At 38.0% G+C, this 22,063-nt stretch overlaps 1 protein-coding gene across 2 annotated transcripts in view; it reads left to right on the forward strand.

Annotated features, from left to right (window-relative positions):
- Kcnn2 (potassium calcium-activated channel subfamily N member 2) overlaps positions 1–22,063 on the forward strand; it is a 405,119-nt gene that overhangs the window by 234,259 nt on the left and 148,797 nt on the right. The window contains exon 1 of one of the 2 annotated variants that reach the window (XM_031365620.1): positions 12,557–12,590. The exons of the other annotated variant lie outside the window; for it this stretch is intronic. The gene's annotated coding sequence lies outside the window, so the exon portion shown is untranslated. Of the gene's footprint in view, positions 1–12,556; positions 12,591–22,063 lie in introns of those variants that run through there. 2 annotated transcript variants of the gene reach the window in all.

Genomic DNA, 22,063 nt, shown 5'->3' on the forward strand with positions numbered 1-22,063 from the left:
TCTGTTGGAAATTTTAGCTAATGTCATCCCTGTTGGGTCCTGGTAGCCTCTCCATTCCCTGGCATCTGGGAGTTACTAGTGGTCCACTCCCCACTCCCCAACTCCCACTGCTACATATTTCTATTTATTCTCCTGGCCCTCTGGACTACCCTCCTTTCTCTTTTCATACTGAATTCTGCACACACCCCCATTTTTCCTCTCCTCTTTCTCCCAGATCCCTCCCTCCTTCTACTTCCCATGATTATTTTGTTCCCCCTTCTAAGTAAGAGTGAAGCATGCACGCTTTAATCTTCCTTCTTGTTAATCTTTATATGGTCTGTGAGTTGTATTGTGAGCATTCTGAACATTTGGGCTAATGTCCATTTATCAGTGAGTACACACCATGTGTGTCCTTTTGGGTCTGGGTTACCACACTCAGAATGATATTTTCTAGTTCCATTCATTTGCCTGCAAAATTCATGAAGTCATCATTTTTAATAGCTGAGTAGTATTCCATTGTGTAAATGTACTACATTTTCTGTATCCATTCTTCAGTTGAGGGACATGTGGGTTGTTTCCAGCTTATGTCTATTATAAATAAGGCTGCTCTGAACATAGTGGAGCATGTGTTCTTATTATATGTTGTAGCATGATTTGGGTATCTGCCTCCCAGTAGTGGTATAGCTGGGTCTTCAGGTAGAACTATTTCCAGTTTTCTGAGGAACTGCCAGATTGATTTCCAAAGTGGTTGTACCAGGTTGCAATCCCACCAGCAATGAAGGAGTGGGATTTCCTCACTAGCATCTGCTGTCACCTGAGATTTTGATCTTAGCCATTCAGATAGGTATAACATGGAATCTCAGGATCATTTAAATTTACATTTCCCTGATGACTAAGGATGTTGAACATTTCTTTAGATTCTTCTCAGTCACTAGAGATTCCTCAGTTGAGATTTCTCTGTTTAGCTCTGTACCACATTTTTTTTAAAAAAAAATTGGGTTATTTGGTTCTTTGGAGTCTAACTTCTTGAGTTCTTTGTATTAATTAGATATTAGCCTTCTATTGGATATAGGTTTGGTACTCATCTTTTCCCAATCTGTGGGTTGCCGTTTTGCCCTGTTGACAGTATCCTTTGCCTTACAGAAGCTTTTCAATTTTATGAGGTCCCATTTATCAGTTGTTGATCTTAGAGTCTGAACCATTGGTGTTCTGTTCAGCAAATTTTCTCTTGTGCCCATGTGTTCAATGCTCTTCCCACTTTCCCTTCTATTGGATTCACTCTATATGGTTTTATGTGGAGGTCCTTGATCCACTTGGACTTGAACTTTGTACAAAGAGATAAAAATGGATCAATTTGCATTCTTCTACATGTAGATTGCCAGATGAACCAGCACCATTTGTTGAAAAAGCTTTCTTTTTTTCACTGGATGGTTTCGGCTTCTTTATCAAAGATCAAATGACCATAGGTGTATGGGTTTGTTTCTGGGTCATCAATTCTAGTCTATTGATCTACCTGTCTGTCTCTGTACCAATACCGTACAGTTTTATCACTATTGTTCTGTAGTAGAGCTTGAGGTCATAAATGGTGATTCCCTCAGAAGTTCTATTATTGAGGATTGCTTTCACTATCCTGGATTTTTTGTTATTCCAGAGGAAGTTGAGAATTGCTCTTTCTACCTCTGTGAAGAATTGAGTTGGAATTTTGATGGATATTGCATTGAATCTGTAGACTGCTTTTGGTAGGATGGCCATTTTCACTATGTTAATCCTACTGATCCATGAGCATGGGAGATCTTTCCATCTTCTGAGGTCTTCTTCCATTTCTTTCTTCAGAAACTTAAAGTTGTCAAATAGATTTTTCACTTGGTTAGTTAGGCTTACACCAAGATATTTTATATTATTTGTGACTATTATGAAGGGTGTTGTTTCCATAATTTCTTTCTCAGCCTGGTTATCCTTTGTGTAGAGGAAGGGTTCTAATTTGTTTGAGTTAACTTTATATCCAAATACATTGCTGAAGTTGTTTATCAGCTGTAGGAGTTCTCTGGTAGAGTTTTTTGGGTCACTTATATATACTATAATATCATCTAAACATAGTGATATCTTGACTTCTTTCTTCCCAATTCGTATCCCTTTGATCTCTTTTTTTAAAAATCTAATTGCTCTGGCTAGAACTTCAAGTTCCAAATTGAATTAATAGGGAGAGAGTGGGCAGCCTTGTCTTGTTCATGACTTTAGTGGGATTCCTTTGTTTCTCTCCATTTAATTTGATGTTGGCTACTGGTTTACTGTAAATTGCTTTTATTATATGTATGTATGTGCCTTGAATTCCTGATCTTTCCAAGACTTTTAATATAAAAGGGTGTTGTATTTTATCAAGGGCTTTCTCAGCATCTAATGAGATGATCATGTGATTGTTTTTTCTCTGAGTTTGTTTATACAGTGGATTACATTGATAGATTTCTCTATACTGAACCATCCCTGCATCCCTGAGATGGAACCTACTTTATAGTGGTTAGTGATTGTTTTGATGTGTTCTTGGATTCGGTTTGTGAGACTTTTGTTGAGTATTTTTCCATTGATACTCATAAGCAAAATTGGTCTGAAGTTTTCTTCCTTTGTTACGCCTTTGTGTGGTTTAGGTATCAGTGTTAACTGAGGTAACTGTGGCTTCATAGGATGAATCAGGTACTTTTCCTTCTGTTTCTATTTTTTGGAATAGTTTGAGAAGTATTGGTATTAGGTCATCTTTCAAGGTCTGATAGAATTCTGTATTAAAACCATCTGGCCCTGGGATTTTATTGGTTAGGAGGCTTTTAATGACTCCTTATATTTCCTTAGGGGTTATGGGACTATTTAGATGGTTTATCTGATCCTGATTTAACTTTGGTACCTGGTGTCTGTCTAGAAAAATCATCCATTTCATCTAGATTTTTCACATTTTGTTGAGTATAGGCTTTTGTAGTAGGATCTGATGATCTTTTGAATTTCCTCATTTTCTGTTGTTATGTCTTCTTTTTCATTTCCAATTTTGTTAGTTTGGATACAGTCTCTGTGCCCTTTAATTAGTTTGGCTAAGAATTTATCTATCTTGTTGATTTTCTCAAAGAACCAGCTCCTAGTTTTGCTAATTCATTGTATAGTTCTTTATGTTTTTAATTGGTTGATTTCAGCCCTGAGTTTGATGATTTCCTACCCTCTACTCCTCTTTGGCCTGTTTGCTTCTTTTTGTTCTAGAACTTTCAGATTATTAAGTTGCTAGTGTAGAATCTCTCCAATTTCTTCATGAAGGCACCGAGTGCTATGAATTTTCATCTTAACACTGCTTTCATTGTGTCCCATTTTTGGGTATTCTGTGCCTTCATTTTAGTTAAATTTTAGGAAGAGTGGTTATCTCTGTTGTTAACTGGCCTTGCCATTCCAACTAGAGTCTGTCGTTCCTAGAGTCTGGTTATGAAGGACCTTCTAGGATCAGGATATCTCTGGGTATGGGAGGGAGTCTAGAGGGTCTGATATGTGAGCCTGGATATAAGGATGTCTCATGAGCCTGATAGTATCAGAAGTCCTGGGGGTCAAGCTGTCTCTGGTGTAGGTTGAGTATTGGGAGGACTGGAGCACAAGATCCACTACGGTTCTCTTAAAACACTATTACATCTAGAAAACTAGGCTTCACTACAGTTTTGTTTCATTTCATTTTTGAAACCATGAGATGCTAAGTCTTGTCATACCATAATTATAATTCTGTATAGGAATCACATATGAGTTCTACTCTCTGGTTAACTTCATAGACATCTGACTACAGTGGTCATCCTAGTAAATTACTTATGTGAACAAAGTTTTTCTTTACTAGAAATCACAGTACTTAAAGGTCTGTGTATATTCAAAGCCTTTAGTCCTGATTTTGCTTTTCCATTTATCATATAGAACTCTGGTATAGCAGCCATATACAGGAATGGTATATATAGTCATTTGTCACATAAACAATTCTGTTAGCAATAGTAAGATTCTGACTTGAGACAGAGAGAAGTCGTTCCTTAATAGATGAAAGGAATAGCTCCACCCAGTTCCTCCTACCATGTTTCAGATATTTCTAAAGGTAGACTTACTAGAGCTGCCAAATACCAATCAAGCAATAATCAATCAATCAATCAACCAACCAATCTGTCTCTGTTCATCTCTCTGTTTGTCTCTCTTTTTCTCTGACACACACACACACACACACACACAAATGGAAAAAACAATTGTGCTTTACTGTCAATAAAATGCTGTATTTGCTTTGAGTCAAAAAGAAAATAATTCTTAGTTTTGACACTTTGAAACACAGACAAAGATCTAAGGACTTACCCTGAAGGATAGATTGTGAACAGTCAGTTGAAACTACTTTTCAGTGTGTATTAAAAGCATTGCTGATTTTAATCTTCTCATCTGTCCTATCTGAAATAGATACTTAAAAGTTGATCTTATTTAGAAGGCCTCTGTAGGAGCAGATCATTACAGCTTTCTGGAACGAAAGTGCATATCACCTTAGGATGGGCCTTGGGAAAACACTCTAACACAATGATTTTTCCATCTATCAGCATTGGTACTATAATTTCACCACTTCAAATCACAGACAAAATTACAAGTCCATCATGATACTCTGAGTTCATTTTAACTGCATTGTAGATTCTCAGGAATATCTGCTGCCTAGACTGTGACTTTCACAGGACACAGAATTGGATGTAGTAAAATCCAGATCTTACTAACCTTGCAGAGTCCAATCAGTAATTTCCCGATTCTGGTGGTGAGTCCATGATCATTGCCATTCAAAGCAGTCCCCTTTGTGCTTTAGGTTCCACATCATCTTACAGATCAAAGATGCAACAGGAGTACCTGCCCTTTGGAATAGTGCTGCCTTTGGTGGGCTGAACCCTCCTACATCAACTAAAAACTAGGGCAATTCCATACTAACATGACTTTAGTTCAATCTTATCTAGGATATCTCTCAATTGAGGATCTACACCAGAGATTCAGACATCATTAGACTATATCAAGTTGATAGTTAAAGCTAACTAGTACATCATTTCTATTTACCATCAAATGATTATTCACCTAGCATAACGTAGTAATCAAAGAACTATATGAAAGTATATTAATGACATGGCAAACATTAATATTCATAATTTTAATTAACCTTTAAAAATCTCAGCCAGTCTTTTTACTTGGATTTTGACTCTTCTTCACTCATTAGAACAAGCAATTGGCACTTAATATAGATATAGATTTGGAGGACATTGGTCATATTAATTAATGCAGGGGTACTTTAGCAAGGCTCATTCTGATGGCTGGAGGAACATTTAGAACCTTTTATTCTATAACACTGTCACTGCCATAGCTCGTGGGTGGCTTTTGGTCTTTTGGTAAGTCCTTGGTCTAACTGCAGTTCAGTCTTATGAGATATCATTACAGCAATTTATAGCACTAGGGTGTGCCAGATGCAGCTGAATCATTCATGTGACTACTCTGGATCATGTTATGTGGGTCCTTTAATGGCTATCATCTGTCATACTCCAGTGTCTAATACAAGTTTTACAGCAGCACATAAACCATGGGTTACAGAGTGGACTCTGTAGAGTATCAAAGTAGCTGAGAAACTGATAAAGCTATGAAATGGTGAGAAAAGAGATGTTATTCTGACCCAGCCCCTTGCACATCCCCATCATCCTGAGATGCTTCTGAGAGTGTACTTATGACTCTGTGCCTTGCATCTTTCTATCATCTTAAGTTGCTTCTCTCAATGTACTGGATTGGCTTGCTCCTGCTCTTCTTCACTCTCATTCCCCAATGCTAAGGACAAACTAAAGATAGATGTGAGTGCAACATTGTCAGAGAAAGAGAAAATGTTCTTGGTAGCAAAATTTCAGTCAGAATGACAGCCAGTAACAGTGCCTGTTCATTCTGTGCCCATGGGGTAATGAATGCATTTCTCTTTTGCAGGAAAGAGGCCACTGCTCCTGTGAGTTACTGATATTTGATGCAGCTATTCCTACAGGGAAACTTTATCCCCTACAATTGAGCTCATCTAGATCATTCAGGGGAGCACAAATGAGAATCATGGGTCACCTTCAGAAACATCTGATCATTGCTCTCACACTGCCAGGCCTAAGATAGGAAGTGCTTACAGACATTAATCAAGTTTCTTCAGCTGGCCCCAAAGAAGTGTATGTGTCTACCTTCTACAATTTCTTATTGTGTTCCTGTTGCCATAGTCTTAGCTCATGCCTATGACTGTTCCTTATAAAGTTCCAAGAACATCACAATCTTTGCATGCAATAGCCTTCCATACACTACTTGCTAAATCATGGTTCTTGTTACAACTTAAATTTCCCTTATGACTCTCCGTTTTGTGGATACAAAGGATACCATCCTTGAATGATCCTGGCACACTACACCTGTCTGCTGATGCCCCAACCTAAGTCTTCTAGCAAGTCCATTGCCCTTTAGTATTTTAAATCTCCATTTTCCTTCCAAGTGCTCTTGCTCTCAGCCATTGCCTGCTGCCTCTTCTCTGTTGGGCATTGTAGAACAGTTACAAAAGCTGTGTCCTGCCCTTAGACTGCTATACCTGGCCAGGGTTACTCTCAAATTTTAACAGCCTTTTATCACCCCACTGAGGTTTCCAGTAGATAAGAGGAAGCCATGTCCCTCCCTCCCTTTGTTTCACTTCTCTTAATTACTAAAGGTTGGATGTATTAGATCATTTGGAAAGAGTAGTTCAATTTCATAACAGTACTTTATTTTGTACACGGTGTGGTGTGTGTGTGTGTGTGTGTGTGTGTGTGTGTGTGTGTTTGTAGGTGTCTGTGGAAATCAGAAGAGGGTGTTGGACATGAACTCTAGTCCTTTTTCCAGAGCAGTATGAACTCTTAACCACTGAACCATCTCTCCAACCCAAAATAACTTTTAGTATTGGATACAGTGCTAATGTCACATTTTGAATACTCCCTAACTTGTGGGAAGCTGATGTGTCAAACTTATGCTCTAGATCACTTCCTGGGATGGGTTTTGTCTTAAGGTACTCCTTGCCAAAAAAAAAAAAAAAAAACCTCATCATTCACACATGCGCGCGCATGCGCACGCGTGCACACACACACACACACACGTTTAATAAAATATTCTGCCTGCATACGCATGCACACACACACACACACACACTTTTAATGAAATATTCTGTCCTTTTTCCCATTTATACCCTAGACTGTTTTGAACTCCCAGTTATAGGCACTCCACACTTAGACATTCATTACCATGTCTTGAAGCTGAACTGGGTAACCTTCCTACTATACACAACTTGGTATTCAGGGGTGTTAGAATGGATGTTTTGATCCTATGCGAATTTCTTTGTGCTTCATTTCCTTCTCCCATTAAATGCTCCACTGCAGATGACAGTTTAATATGTAGCTTAGTCCTCATATTATTCTTCTCATACCACCAAGCCTCTGCAGACATTGCCCTCTTTCCTGTAGTAGATTGCTCTCAACTCTTTTGACATGTTCCCAGTTAACCACTGGAGTGCAGTACAAAAGCCACTTTGCAAAAGGTTCATCAAGTGCTGCAGAAACATCCTCTTCTGCCTCCTGGGGACACTACAGGGATTGGTACTATTCCCCAGTGTGATAAATGCCTGTGAGCAGGATTTCTCTCATTAAACTGTAGCTCTCTGTTGAATGGGATGATACAGGCTTACTCAATTTTACGTCTCCATTTAATGCAGAGAATGTTAACTGGTGGCCATTGTTTATTATGTGAATGGCAAAGTGGGAGAAGAATGACCATGTGTGTATCTTAATTTATAGAGCGTACCCACTTTGTCATCATGAATTAGCACCATACCAAGTTTCATGATACTCTATGCCTTCTATACTCTCATGCCATCACGGGCTGAGGTGCTGCAGAGACATTGGGAACCTTAAAGACCCTGCTTCCATGCTTGGAGTACTTCAGTTTCAAGGTACAAAACCAGAAGCAAGACAAAATGTTGAGGCATGAAGAACAATTAAAGATATGCTTGGAAGAAAAGATAATAAATGAAGTGAAGAAAAATTTAAGAGCAACAAATAACTAGAGGAGTTCACAGTTTGGATATATAAAAAGAAGAGTAAATGAATTCAAAGTGGGTCCCCTGAGAAGCCATTATAAAGTGGATGCTGAGTGACAGAATTAAGCTACTGTGTGAAAGTTCTGTCATCCCTTCCTCATACATAAAAGGCTGTATGGCTCAGAGTAAAGACTCCTATGCAGGGAGAGAGCTACATGGGGACAAATGGAATCAAGTTAATATTTTACTAATATTGACAGATACTGATAAACAAGCCTTATCAATGTATAGTCTACTGATATAAAATGTATGCTATCAAGGCAATGTAAGAAAAGGCAATATCATGTCATAATCTAAGAAGAATAAGCTATGCACATTTATAGTAAAATTATAAAATAAATTCAATCTACTTAAGAGAACCAACTGCTTTCAAGTGCCCTTGAGTACTTTTGAATTTCTGATTACATAAAAACAATAATTAATTTTCCTCTTTAAAAAGTGACTAAGAAGCTGAGTGTGATGGTACACGTCTAAAATCCTAGCACTTCAGAGATAGAGGCAGAAGGATTGAGAATTTAAGGTCATCCTTTGTTGCATAGCAAATTCAAGAACAGCTTGACAAACAGGAGACACTAACTTAAAAAAATCAACACAAGAGAGTAGATAAAGTTTGTTTTCTAGCAACATTATCAGTCTAGAGTTTATTAACTTATTTTAACTTTACATTTACAGTTCATTCTTCTGCATGTGTATGGAGGTAAAAGACAATTTGCAGGACTCAGTTCTCTTCTTTCACTGTATGGGTCACAGTTACTGAACTCAGATCATCGAATTTGGCTATAAGCCACTTTGCTCACAAGATCTAACATATTATAAATTCTAAAATAATCTATAAACATCAGGACTAAATTTCTTGAAAATCTGTTTAATGTAGAATGGTCTTCTAGTCATATAGTGCCTATTGGAAATTTAGCTTGTTTATTGTGTGTATGTATGCACACACACACACGCACATGTACACACACACACACACACACACACACACACACACACACACATATATATATGAGAGAGAGAGAGAGAGAAAGGGAGAAAAAAGAGGGAGAGAGAAGAGAGAGAGACAGAGAGAAAGAGAGAGAGAGAGAGAGAGAGAGAGATTACTCAGTTCTAAGACTAGCTGAGGTTGTAAACGAACCAAGTTTAAGTTTCCATTGAATTAGAAATTGCTAAAACTGTGATGAAGATTTTTAAAATATGCAAAAACAGCAAAACATAAAAAGTCAAATCAGAAAGTTCCACAAAAGAAAGAGGTGAGTCTGAACTCAAAAGCAATGGGGTATAAAAGCAATGACAATTACACTGACTTGTTTCATTTACTTATTCTTTGAATTCTAACATTTAAGCTTATAATCCAGGTAGATCAAAGAACAAAATCCTGTTTATGCTCGGTGTTTATAATCAGGAGTAGGGCTGAGTAGAAGAGATTGAGAACATGACAGGGACAGAATGACCATGCAGAATATTGATGTGTCTCTGTCTAATCTCATGGGCCACTCTCCTCATCAGGGGAAGCCTGAGGACACAGTTAGCTATTTGTTGGACAGGAAAGAAAATATGCTCAGTTCCTACAAGGAGCATTAGCCAAGAGAAAAGGAAGATTCTGGAAGTTAATAATGCCTAACATTGTCAGAATTATGTAGGGTGCTGATGTCTTTGTCACTGGTATCATTTCTCACATTCGATGTCTGACAAGAGCAACTTGAGGAAAGATGGACTACATTGGCCCACAGTTCCGAGGTACAATTAATCGTGGCAACACTGGCTTGAGACACAATAGCATCCACAGTCAGGAAACACGGACTAAATCCTGGTGCCCATCTTGCTTTTTTCATTTTCTATGTATCCCATAACCCCAACCTATGGAGTATTTTTCACCTTAGTTAGCATTAACTGGATAATCCCTCATGCCCAGTGGCTGGTCTAGATCCTGCCAATCTGCCAAGGACTAGAAATCATAACAGGTGTTTTCAGCAGTCAAAGCTGGCGAGAGGTTACGGAATAGCTTAACTGGCATGATGGGGAGGACACAGTTCCGTCTGGGTTTTGGCTGAAGCAGTCTGAGAAGGTTAAGATTTTAGTGGGCTTCCTAGGCTCCTGCTCAGCTACCTCACAATTCAAAACCATCTGGTTCCCCACCCTCCTTTGCATCGCAGTTGTCCAAGTTGCTCCTCACATAGTTGTGGACTTAGGGGGCTGAGGATACCATCTCAAAGCCATAGGTTGGCAGTGAACACTAGTTTTAATGGCCTTGATACATTGAGTTAAGCATGCACAGGTTCCATATGCTCATTCTTTCCTATATTTCCCCCAGAATATGCAATGTGTCTGTTTTCCCTAGTATTTACCCAAAATATAAAACAGGAAGGAGTGTTCTCATCACAAGCTTCACCTAATTCCTCCTTGGGGAAATTCCATTCCTCTAGGCACGGCTTACATAACACCAAGTCTTCCCAAAAGGAAGTCAGGTCTTGTTAACCTTTGTGGATACTTTTGTATCTATAAAAGTCATTTTTATTTGGCAAATTATGGTGATTCATGTCTTCAAAGCTTTATAATCTGAAGGAAGTAATGTTGGTATGACTGAAAATATACAGGGCACCTTAATGAGTAGTTGTTTATTTGTTTTAAACTGATTGTGGAGAGAGGGGAAGGAGAAATGGGGGATGAGGATGAAGATGAAGCAGGAGGAAAAAAACCTGGCAAACTGAGTGCTGAAGGAAATTAAGAATGAGAGAAATAAAAAAAAGTTCAAAATGAATAAAAATTGGTGTGTGCATAGATGAAGTCTCTGCATCCATTTGCTTGTTCATGTCTGGCTTATGCTTTGCTTTCCATTCTGAGATGTTTTTGTTTCTATTGAAGATAATCAACCACAACTATTTCCTTTTAAAAAATGATACTTCTTATAGAAGTGACAAACACAGATGCCCTTTGGTCCCCTGGTCATTCTGTTTTGCATAAGCAAAGTCTGCTTGAGTTGTCTTGGATGTCAAAGGAGGCTTGATGTCACAGGGGCTGGCTCCTAACATTTTCCATGCAGGTAACATTGTAAGCAGAGTTACCAATAGATGTGTTTTTTATTTCTGTAGATAACATTTAGTTAAGAAATTAGTATTTATCCCAAACTGAAAGCTCCCTCATAAACAACTGTTGCTATTTCAATGTGATTGTTCAGACTTTTTAATAGAGATGCTTTTAAATGTAAGGATTTAAGGAAGAATACATTTTAAAATTTATGATTTAATCAATATTAACTTTAGACTCAAGAAGCTGTTTGTCTCCACATAAAGAATTCTCATGCACTACGAGTACATGCATTTGGGGCCCTACTTGTAACTGTGTCAATGTTATAGAACTGACACTAAGCACAGAGGCCTTCTCCAAAGGCTCACCTCCTTTCCATTTCATAAAGGACCTAATCTTATAAGTCATTATAGTAACTATCGTGATTTCCTAATTGATGTCATCCTTCTCCTCTTCTAGACAGGCTGTCACTAAGGAACTCAACTTTTTCCTTTCTTTTTACTTCCAATTCTCTCACCATATTTAAAGTTCTTATTATTTGACATCTTAATTAGAAAATAATATACTACCTCTGGTCTTGTCTTCTTACAACCTGTGATAGTTTAATTATCATTTTATCATGTCCTTTTTTTAATGGAAATTAAAAAGGGAGATTTATTTCATGTGGTCACAGGTTCTAAGAAGAGTGAAGAGGGACAAAGAGATCCCTGGACTCCCCAAGTCCACCGTTAGGATTTTGAAGTGAGATTATGTGTAATATAGGGCCAAGGATATGCACAGCTGAGCAGCCCTGGTTAAGATTTGGTCCACCCTGCTATTGCCCCATCATTATCCATCCTTTCATCTCATCCCTATAATGTGCTCTGACAAGTTTTTAGAATTGTGTGAAATCTCCTTCTCAGATAGTTGCTCTTTTCCTTCTCCCAGCATGTGATTAATTGCTAGGGAAATATTTCCATTTCTTTGAGGTCTGTCATTTCAATATTCTCCTGGTCAGATTGAGAGATACAAGTATCTCTTTAGGATACCTTTGTTTCTGCCAGGCCAGTTATCATTCTCCACTTGCTGTTTTAACACCTCCCTCTTGAAGTAGAACAAGCATATCTGCAATAATTTAGTAAACAGAAAGCAATTTAGTAAAGTAGGAAGCAAGGATGGAATGACACATTTAATTAGTGAAAGACAGACATGCATAAGAACAATTTCTCACAACCTGTTGACACTTTTAGTTACTTTTGTAAGGGCTGGCACAAGTAACTTCTACCTGTCAGTTTAATACAGGGTCTCTTCATGCAACCTCAGAATGTCAAGTTCTTCCTGTTTCAACTTCCTAAGAGGTGGGATTATAGGCAAGCACGACTGTGACCAGCATGACTTTACTTCAGTTGTGACGACTTCCTCCCATGTCTCAGATCAACATTCTTTGAAGATATCACTGATTAACTATTTGGTAGGTTCGTTTCCATTGTTCTATAATGCTAGAGAAAGATTCATTCTGTTTGAAAGGGTTAGTGGCAAAAGCTATTTAGGCTCAAGTTTAAGCAGCTAAAAGATGGAATAAGTGGCTCTTAGGTCAGGCACACCTGAAGAGCATTGTGCTTATCCTGTGGGTCCTAATACCTCAAATCTGCTGATCAGGTTACTTTGTGAGCAGCTATACTTCTGTAGAATGTTAGCAAGTCATTTATTTATAAGACTTTATAAGAACACGTGATTATCAAGCAACTGTGGTTAACTGTGACGCTTTACAAAAATGCAACCAACATGAGTAGAAACATTTGGAAAATTAAGAAGGTATAGAGGCTGGGCAGTGGTGGCGCATGCCTTTAATCCCAGCACTTGGGAGGCAGAGACAGGTGGATTTCTAAGTTTGAGGCCAGCCTGGTCTACAGAGTGAGTTCCAGGACAGCCAGGGATACACAGAGAAACCCTGTCTTGATAACAACAACAACAAAAGAATGTACACAGATTTATAAACATTTAATGCCTCCCAATATTTAGACAACTTATATGTTTAAGAGACATCTATATATTATACAAAAAAGGCAGCAACATTTAGCATCATTATACAGAGGACTAATTAAAAGTTATAGCTAAAACAAATTTATACTCTTTGGTTTATTGTAGTAAGTCTTTAAGACTGAAAACCTTGTTTTAGTTCTCTTACAATTTTTTTTTAGGAAACAGTACTAGTTATTATAGATTATGTACAAGTTTATGCCACATATATAATAGCAAAATAATTTTGTTTCAAAGTAAACAGATGTATACCCTGGTTTCAACTAGAGACACTAGCAGACAACTGTGATTCGATATATGAGAAATAAGCCACACCACTGTTAGCCACCTGTTTATCACAATTTTCAATTTAAAAATCAAAATCCTAATATCTTATATTTTAACCTTAATTGTATGCTAATCTGTCGGACTTGCTAACAATCCTAAATTTTCTCACATGCAAGTTTAAAAAAAAAAAGTAGATAAATTATTATGGCCTTTGAAGTAAAGTGTTAATACCGTACATTTGATTTATTTTATCCCTATAGTCAGAATCATTTTCAGAGGTAAAATCAATACATAACCATTATGTGATTAATTTAAGCCATGCTGATGATATAAGTTTTATTGTTAAACAATGATACATGAGTACAGCAGGTGAGCTGATAAAGTAAAACTCATGTGTTTCCCTGTTGACTACACTCGGACCCAGTGGACGGTTTGCACTCTTTTCAGTTCCGTCTTATTACTGTGGCCTGAGGCCTTCCCATTCAGCAGAGTCTGACTGCTCCCAGATTCTAACCAGTGGGCGTTTCCACAGAGGCTTCAGGGAAATAGCTTTCACTACTAGGCTGGGCTCTGCTTCTCTTTGGTTTTTAAGACCCTTAAAGTCCATTTGACAATTCTCATTTTTTTTTTTTAATGAGGGAAGTTATACTTTTTATGTGCTGACAGCTAGTTGTCTCGCAAATCTCTTAAATCCCTATTAGACTATGCAGTTCTTCATTTTTCTTTATCTTTCTAACTAGTTAGGTATTAAAGATCAGCTTTAGCATCCAGGGGTAAACTGAGGCAGGCAACCAATAAGGGTCAGTGCTTAGAGCCTTTGACAGGGGTCAGTCCAGATACTGACAGGGGTTGCTACCTATGGCAGCCAGTGATTAGAGAAATTGTTCAGTAGACTTTTCTCTGAGGAAACAAAGCTTAATTTACTGGGGCTGGCACTCCCTGTGGCTAGCAAAAAAAAAAAAACAACAACAACAACAACAACAACAAACCTCTGAGCTTTTTTAACTCTTTGGGGCTGGCCAGAAAGAGAGAAAATTCATACACACACAAGCACATACATACCACACACACTGAGTAAATGAAGCAAAAGGCAGACTCCAGTAACTTTCTACGTACAAATACATACATACATGCAGACAGACAGACATATTCACACATAGAATGGATGGAGCGAAGTCCCAGTAGGCATGTTCCAAACAGTTCACACATACACATATGTACACATATAGACACATATCTGGTGGGTGAATGGAACGGAATTCCAACAAGCAGACTCTGAGCAGTTCATACATATACACACATACACATAATTAGTGGATGAAGCAAACTCCAACAAACACCCAGACTAGCTTTACATATATATGTATATGCATGCAGATTCGGTGGATGGGACAAAATTCCAACATACTCTCACACAACCTTTATACCTATACATACATACATACAAACATACACTTACATGTATGTATACATACATACATACAAACATACACTTACATGTATGTATACATACATGCATACATATATACATACTTGGAGGGTAGAAAGAATGAAGTTCCAACAAATTTATTTTGTTCCCATGGCTTATATATCCAGCAAAATCTTCCAAGCAGTGTAAAGTTACAAAGTGATTACATTCTATTTCTCTTCTAGTGAATGACTATGAACAAAACAGTATGTTCCCCAACACCTTTACAAGAATAACATTATGGAGTACAGGTAAAAAAACAACAACAACAACAACAAATTATTCCCCAAAACTCACGTACATTTGTAACTAAGCAACTTGTTCTAGATTGAAAAAGTGTGAGCAGTCAAGGTAGTTTTCTGAGCAAGCTTGTTTTATTAGCAGGCAGAAATTTGCAGTTACCAAGGGAGGGTTAATTATTTTATGATTTTATTATTTATCTTTAAAAGTAATCTTATAAGACTCTCAAAAGAATCACGAATCTTAATTTTTATATAAAAATCATTCATATCTACTTTAAAACTTCAGAATGTATATCTATTTGTCATCAATTCTTACCAAATCGTATCAGGAAGCTGAGGGTAAAAATGGGTTTAAGAAATCAGTCCTCGATTGCAAAGTCAATCATCAATGGGAGGAGAGGCCCTTGGCCCTGTGAAGGTTCTGTGCCCCAGTGTAGGGGAATGCCAGGGCCAATAAGTGGGAGAGGGTGGGGTGGTGAGCATGGGGAGAGGGGAGGCAACAGGGGTCTGTTCTTGTTGTTTTCGTTTGTTTTTTGGAGGGGAAACTGGGAAAGGAGAAATCATATGACATGTAAATAAAGAAAATATCTAATAATAAAAAAAAAGAAATCAATCGTCAGCAGTCCAGCCTCAGTGAGAGGCACGTCAGCCAGGGCTGCCGTTGTTCTTGTTCCCTGACCATCAAAGGTCCTAGCTTAACTAAAAAGAGTGTACCTTTCTGAACTTTAAATTGTTTCCTAAGATTTTCTATTCAGAGCCAGTAGCAGAAACATTTTAACCTAGCTTCACTAACAATTTTATTTTTCCAAATTTTTTTTTTAAGTGTAGTGGTCATTGCTGACAATCTACAGCTCTAAGTTCTTCTCTAGGGTGGTGATTGAATCATTAATCAGCTCCAGCAGCAATGCCTGAAAGAGATCAAGCATTATGACTGCGAGTGTCAGAGTTACTGTCAAGTGAGGGGCTGGAAGACCCTTAGAGTTTTCATGCAATTCTTAGATTAAGAGGGGTTAGATTAAGTGAGGGCAAAAAGCAGATCAGAACTCTATAACAGTATAAAATCTTCAGGACACATAGTCCCTGAGGTCATGCCTTAACCCAAGGCAGAACTGTTCTAACTGTGCTAACTGGTCGACCATATTCCATGAACTCTAAAGCCATTTGTCATTGCTTCTACATGGCCTTCAGCAGTCAGGCCTCCAATTCTAAGAGTTAATGGCATACATTGGATCATGCTCACTCTGTATGTCACTGTCTGACAACACTCTCAGGAATACAGTTCTAGCCAGGTGTGGGGATGTAAGCCCTATAGTATGAAGTACTAGTGAGGTTGAACAGGCAGATCACTTGAACACAGGAGCAGAAGGCCAGCCTGGGCAACATGATGATGACATTGCATTTCCAAAGCAGCAAATAAATCACAGGGTCCTGACACTGACAAAGCTGAGAGTGAAGGCTTCATCCACAGCAAGGAAGTCATGTAAAAATGATCAGAGATGTCAGAGCAACGCTGGCAAAGTTAGAGGTGAAAAATAAGGAGAAGTAAAAAATAGAAATGCAGAAATATAGACTGTGAAGCTAGGCAGTGGTGGTGCATGCCTTTAATCCCAGCACTTGGGAGGCAGAGGCAGGCAGATTTCTGAGTTCAAGGCCAGCCTGGTCTACAGAGTGAGTTCCAGGACAGCCAGGGCTATACAGAGAAACCCTGTCTCGAAAAACAAAACCAAACAACAAAACAAACAACAAAAGCAAAGAAATATAGACTGTGGACAAGAGTAACATGTGGATATGAAACCATGAGAACCCAGAAAGGAAAGAACTCTAAGAAATGACCATGGATGTGTCAAAAATCATTTGAAATTAGGACAAAGAAAAAGTCTTCAGAATTGAGGAAAGAAACCTACTTGAATGTTTATCCAGAATCGAACCACATTACTGACACTAGTGTCAAGTTAGTCTCTTAAATACTCAATGATGAAATACAAGAAAGATGACCCCCTGAAGACATACTAAGGTAAATAACTGATATTGGTAAGGCTGAAAGGCAGTTGTTACTGTCTATAAGTATATGCACAAAACAGTTGCTTACCATATTGTTCAAAGTGTTTAAAGAATTTTTGAAGTATATTTACATAATAATAGACAATTAACATAAAGAGAAAAGTTTGAATTAGGTAGAACTTTTGGCCTCAGGTTTCAGAAGAATATAGGAAATCATTATAAACACTGGCATGTATACATGATCTATTCAAGAAAGTAAAAGTGTCAAATATCTTGGGTTTTTTTATTAGATATTTTCTTTATTTACATATCATATGATTTCTTCTTTCTCAGTTTCCCCTCAAAAAAAAACAAAACAAAAAAAACAAACAAGAACAAACTCCTGTTGCCTCCCCTCCCCCTGCTTGCAACCCCACCCTCTCCCACTTATTGGCCTTGGCATTCTCTTACACTGGGGCACAGAACCTTCACAGGGCCAAGGGCCTCTTGTCCCATTGATGATCGACTTTGCAATCCTCTACTATACACATGCTGCCAGAACAATCAGACCCCTCCATGTGCAGTCCTTGGTTGGTGGTTGAGTCCCTGGGAGCTCTGAGAGTACTAGTTAGTTCATATTGTTGTTCGTCCTAAAGGGCTGCAAACCCGTCAGCTCCTTTGGTCCTTTCTCTAACTCCTTTACTGGGACCCTGTACTCAGTTCAATGGATGGCTGTGAGCCTCTACATCTGTATTAGTCAGGTACTGTCAGAGCCTCTCAGGAGATAACTAACTATATTTAGGCTGGCTTGTCTTTCTATCTTGGTTTTTTAAAAGCCTTGTTATAAATTCTGAGTTGTAAAGGAATTGAATGATGTACTTAAATGGCGGGTATAATTCCCAGGAAATGAAGAATGCCCAATAATGCATCTTGCTCTAATTTTACTTATTAGCTCTAGCTGTTTAATCATCCACTCCAAAGTTTTTGTACATCTATTAAGTCTAACAGTCAAGACTGATGAGACACAATACTAACACTCATAAACTCTACATCTTAGGGATAGAGAGACAGGAACAAGTAAGCGCTTTAAATAATGAGTCTATTAATTGCGGGGGGGGGGACAAAAAAGCAAAACAAATCAAAACAACATCAACAACAAAACCAAGTAGGGGACAATGCTGCAGAAGACCTGAGTTGAGTAATGGGACAGATGTTTAACCAGACCTCCATGCAAGTGTCCTTGAGAAAGTAACAAGGTCTACACAGGAGAACACAGCAGCCATTTAAGAAACTCAAGGAAATGCTTTCCACCAAAAGAGAACCCTGTGATAAGCCATCACAATACTAAAACAAAACTGGAGTTTTTAAGACAATACTGTAGCAGAGAGTTGCAGAGTATGTGGTAGAGAGCGACATGAAGAGACTCAGGACCTAGACTTTAGAGGTTTTTCTGAACCATGGTAGGAATTAGGAGACATATTCTAGGAGAGGGAGCCATGGGAAGCTTTGAGTCTCAGAGTGATGTGATAGGATTTTTTTCCTATAAATATTTTTTAAAGATTTATTTATTTATTTATTATATGTAACTACGTTGTAGCTGTCTTCAGATGCACCAGAAGAGGGCATCAGATCTCATTACAGATGGTTGTGAGCCACCATGTGGTCGCTGGGATTTGAACTCAGGACCTTTGAAAGAGCAGTTAGTGCTCTTTACCGCTGAGCCATCTCTCCTATAGTTTTTATAAGCACCTCCCTTTCTTCAGAGGGAACATGTTGGAGAAAAGGCAAGATCCCAAGCAACAATCCAAATTAAGGTTTTGATAGGATAAAGAGAAAACAGCCTGGAGAGATTCGAGAGAAATGTTGGAAATCCTAGGGATAGGACTTCCTGACGTGTAGGCTAGACTAGCTGAGAGAGAAGTGTCATCTCAGAGGCCAACAGGGGTCATACACAGAGACAGCAGCTTCAGGACATGGTTCGAGTCCAAGAGTCCAAGGGAGGCAGTGAGCTCCCTGAGATTGGGGTATCCAGAAAACACTCAAGTGGTGATATGAGAAGTACCCAGTGAAGTTACAGAACATTTACTTGCAGTCATTAAGTGACTTGGAGCTACTTTTAAAAACAGGTCATGAAAAACTGAACATGACCCACTTAAGCATCAAGAATCTACAATTAACCTTTTCCTGAAATAACCTGGAGAAGTGTCTCATTTGGGATGATCTGGCACTGACTAAGAAGGGCCCCTTTGAACAAATTCACAAAGTTAAAACACCTAGCCAAAAGTCTAGTTGCTAACTGACATCTTTTTGGGATACAAACTGGTGAATGACCATGGGCAAAGGTACTTTCATCCAAGGTCGGGGGCAGGGCATGACGCCATTTGACTTGTGTTGAATTTTAACTACAGCCAAATTATCATTCTGTGACAAGTATGTTTATATACTAAGGGTTCCTTTTTTCTTTTCTTTTTTCCCCTTTTTCTTTTAGCCTTTAGCTTGGCTTTACTCATTAAAGAAAAAAATTAAGTCTAAGTCTCTGAATTGCCTCTTTGATGAAGCCAGTCCCTGGGAATAAAAGATTAAATGCATTGACTTTTCTAGCAGCAGAAGTTGCCCAAGTTTTCTTTCTTTCTTTTTTTTTTTTCTTCTTCTCAAAAGCTTTAAAGTCATTTCCTTGAACAAAATTAACCAAATATGCACTTTGAGTACCCTGCACAGGACTTTTATGACTCTTTTTTTTTTTTTTTTTAAAAATAAGGTCCATTAAGCCAACACTGTACTTTCACATCCATATTTTATGTTTCCTTATTCTTGTGTTTCCTTTTTATTTTTCACAGACAATTTGGTAAGTGAGCACAAATTATTCAAATGCAATTTCTGTCTTAACTCTTAATAGCGAAAACTGCTTGGAACGAAATGGACTAGTTGTGAATTAGTAATAAGCACAAAAAAATATGATTTCTTCTACACATGCTCACAAGTTGAGGGAAAACAGTGTTCTTAACGCACATATAAACAAAGCTACTCTTTTATACCATGTCTAGCTTGTGTTCTAAGAGGCATTTTAATAACCTTTACTATGTTCCAAACATGCTGGGCCTTCACATGCTATTCCAGAGAGGTAGCTACTATTTTCACATTCCAGATACATGCTAAGATTAAATAGTTTTCCACTCAAATGGATGGAGTTGGATCTACATATACTTTTTTTTTCCATTGTAGCTTATTCTACTATTCTGTATCTTCCTCTAGGAGTAAAGGTTAGATCCAAGAATCAGCTTGCAAGACAGGCCATAACTGGTGAGAACCAAAGAAAAGTTGTGATAAACTTCGGCGAGTTTATCATTTTTCCTGCACTTGGAATTTCTATGTGGGAATGGGAGCTGGGCTTTCTTTACTTCTAGTTTCTGCTGATGAATGCAGCAGCCCAAGCTCTCCGTCCTGTACAGTTGACAATGGATAGACCAGCTCAAAAGGGGCTAGAAATCTCATGAGTTTTTGACATATTTTTTCTTAGAAGCCTCCAAAGGATGCATTGCAGAAGAATGAGAAAGAAACTCTAGAAAGAAGAAAATATGATTCCTTAGAGACAAACATGCTTTTGCTTGCTTTAGGATGCTGGGCCTTTTGTGGCCTGTCTTGGTGGTTACCTCTGCTGTTGCCAAGTGTCTAATATCCTTGGTCTATTAAGAGATGATCACCCCACTGGTGTTTCTTCTCCTCTGGCAGAACCATTATAAATGTTCCCTCAAAACAAAACAAAACAAAAAACCAGTATTGTTTCTTGCCATCATCCAAATGATCAGTCCCTGATGACGTCTTGTCATTCATTCTCCAGTACAGTGTTTGTGAAAAGCAAAGTTTGTCCACTCAGAAAACTTTATGGCTTTATTTCTGTTTACTTCTCACATCTCTGGTTTTGCCAGATAAAGAAGTTTCAGTTCCTAAAACACTGTTTCTCTCTAAAATGTTGACACACAGACGGCATTGGCAATAGTCAGGTGGATCTGCCTTCTTATTGGTCCCTAAATCACTTCCAAATTACAAAACCCTCCAGTAATCAAAACTGTTGTTAATAAAACAATCTTATTCATTTGTTTTAGAACAGCTCCTCAGACATATCTGAATTGGGAACCAATGCCTGTATCTCCGAATCACACCATCCAACTCCTTACCTCCCTGATCGATAGGACCGTGTTTGAGATACAAGGTCCCATACTATTCTTGAACGTGTGAAGGAAGAGGGAAATCAGCATTCAAAATAATGTCTCCAGATCTTGCCATGAAGAGTGGAAGAAATTTTACTTACAAAGATGAATAATTGCCTCTGAATAAATTGCCCATCAGTTTCTCAATTCAGGACTTTCTACCACAAAGTTCAAATGATTCCCATTACACAATGAGAATTAATGCTATGATATAAATGAAAGTCAACATGATTTTGAAAAATTATCTCTTTGATTCTATTTCTCAATATTTCAACTATTAAAAGATCAAATAGTCATGCACCAAAAGGTGAACAGATATTCATTGCTCAATTGTGTCCCATTTAAATTGCCTCTACCAATGGTTCAACAAGAAAATTATCCTATATCATAGAAATGACTTAGAGGAGTTATTTTACAGAAATTGCGTAGGAGTTAAGAACATTGGTCAATCTGCTTGAGAACTCAGAGCTATCTCTCAGCACCCACATGGTGGCTCACAATAGTTGGTATATCTAGTTCCATGGGACCTGATGCATTTTTCTTCTGCCTCCAAGAACACTGCACACATGTCCTGCACAGCCATATATGCAGGCAAAACACCCATATATAAAAAAATAAATAATATGATTAAAATGTACTTCATAATGTGTAGTACCAAATCACTGTGATCAGAAAACTTCCATATAGGTAATATGGAAACACAAACACTATATATATATATATATATATATATATATAT

Source organism: Mastomys coucha, unplaced genomic scaffold (genome assembly GCF_008632895.1).
Source record: "Mastomys coucha isolate ucsf_1 unplaced genomic scaffold, UCSF_Mcou_1 pScaffold13, whole genome shotgun sequence".
Classification (NCBI taxonomy): domain Eukaryota; kingdom Metazoa; phylum Chordata; class Mammalia; order Rodentia; family Muridae; genus Mastomys; species Mastomys coucha.